This window comes from Aplysia californica, unplaced genomic scaffold, assembly GCF_000002075.1.
Source record: "Aplysia californica isolate F4 #8 unplaced genomic scaffold, AplCal3.0 scaffold00139, whole genome shotgun sequence".
In the NCBI taxonomy this organism is placed as follows: domain Eukaryota; kingdom Metazoa; phylum Mollusca; class Gastropoda; order Aplysiida; family Aplysiidae; genus Aplysia; species Aplysia californica.
This window is the reverse complement of record NW_004797409.1, coordinates 287,864-290,280: the sequence shown is the minus strand read 5'-3', so window position 1 is coordinate 290,280 and position 2,417 is coordinate 287,864.

The following is a 2,417-nucleotide window of genomic DNA, read 5'->3' as shown; positions in this document are numbered from 1 at the left end:
AAAAAAAAAAGTAACAACAAATTTTACTACACAAAAGTCACCCCTGAAATCCCACTCTCGAGTCTGCTGAAGTTTCCGCATTTTAGATCATGTTTAACTGAACAAAAAACGTCATAATCTCTCTCCATCTCTCTTTCTCTCCCACCCCCTCTCCTGGCCCTCCAGGAAATCGCGGTCTTGTGACCGCCGCGTTTTTCCATCGAGTTCCGCAATAAACCCGCAATTTTTTGAAATTTTAGGCAAAAATACACCAACGCTTTAATTTTAACAGAATTTTAAATATGAAATGGTGCGAGTACAGAGCCGATAGGCCTACGTAAATCATGGTATCGGCCCAGCTCAAGCCTACTGAGCGTACTCTAAAAGCTATATAACCGGACATTCAGGCCGGAATGCATCATGTAGGCCTACAACACAAACTGAGACATAGGCTGGGCCTAGATCTAGATATTAGATCTAATGTGTGTAAGAAGCGTGTGCGTGTGATAAGAAAGTAGGTGTATGCGTGTGTGAGGTGTACGTGAGTGTGTGTGCGTGTGAGTTCGCGCGCGTGAATATTATTGTTCGTACATGATGCATGTGTGTCTACATACACGGTAACCGGCACCTAGTCTCAGCATCTACGTACACGGTGACCCACCGGAATGAAAATTAACCAATATTTGTCTTGTGCTGTCACTTGTTGAAATAAAAGAAGAAAGTTATACACGCGTCTTGTTGGGCTCGCCATCGTTACCGGTCATTGAACCTGTGCTTTCGCATCACACTGTGAGTACCTGTTGGGGTCACCAAAGTTCATTCAAAGTCTGTGCGCTACGAAGTATGGGGCTCTGGAATGGGACATATATTGATTTTTTTAAAAAAATGTACAGCCGGGGGAGGGCTGGAGTTGAAGGCAACACCGTAGGACAAAAATTGAACTTGGAATTCTTAACTTAACTGCCGGGTTACCGTGTACGTGACACTGAGACTACGTGCATGGTTGCCGGTTACCGTGTACGTAGACACTGAGGCTAGGTGTCCGTGTACCGTGTACGTAAACCACAGAATTTCTACACTTAGAATTCTGTGACGTAAACAGACCTTATGTAAAACGCTTTAAGCTGCGTTCACACGGGAGTGGGTGCTATAGAAATGATCTCAATCTACATTAGTACATGTATTACTATTGTTTATAAATGGGGGAAAAAAATTTGCTGTATTTTACGACTTGACTTAGTGTTAAAACAATACCATGCAGGTTTTAAAAGAGAACATATCTGAAATAGTAGATCTAAATATATAGATTACTGGTGTATCGAAGGTTTCAAGAGAAAAATAGAACAGGATCTGGTTTGTTTGGAGCTTAAGCTTATTTTATATTTTAGAGGTTCTTTCGAAAATCTCTCGTCAATTTTTTGGTTTTTTATAGACTAAACCTCACACACTTCTAGATTTTTGCATGAACCAAGTAGGCTACCAGGCATGTACTAAATTTGGTCAAATTTTATGCCTTCATTTAAAGACCGAGGGTTCCGTTATTTTGTGTCACGCGTTATCATATATATTTGGTCGATAACTTTTATTGATAACGTACCCGTGTGTTGTTACAAGTAAAAATGTTGTTAATAACATTTGATGAATTTGTATTGTTTGTCATGATTTTTTAAAAGGCTGTGCTGCTTTTATGCTACCGGTACTCAAAATTGTCATGTTTTTTAAACTAAAAATGTTAAGCATGTACTAATACGCCTGGGATGGGAAGCTTGCAATTTTTCTATTTCAAAAATGCAATTTTCCGTGGGGCCAGCCTCTCTCTCTCTCTGCCCGCAGACAAAGTTTTTCGCTTTCAACTCAGCACTGGAACGTTTGTTTACACTCGTATCACAGGCCGCCACGTGCTAAGACGAGGTACATTTAGCGCCCAAGTCTCGTTCGGACGCGAGATAGGTCAATTTAAACATCTTGGTACATGTACATGTAGTAGTTAGACAATCTTTGATACCGGTACCATTACGACGCTGAATTTCTTTTTTTAGTAACTTTGTCACTGGCATTCCGATGAATGATAAAAATTAAATAATAAAGGGTGATAGATTTAGGGGATCTACAACAATGTAGTCAACTCCCGAGGGAAACCTTAGAAGACGACAAAAATAGATGGCGAGAAAACATCATCTTTGATCTATTTTGGGCCAATCACAAAGGTGTGCTAGGTGCTCTCAATAGTTTCATCAAAGATCGTGTATACCAAGATGTTTCAATTGCCCTATCTCGCATCCGCACGAGACTTGGGCGCGGCCTTGTGCTGGCGCGTGACGGCCCGTGACACCAGCGCAGAGAATTCTACACATAATAGAACGGGCACTGTACCACGTGACCTGTGAGGAACTGAAGACCGAAAACAATGGCATCTTGAGGGCGAGATTTATCGTTTT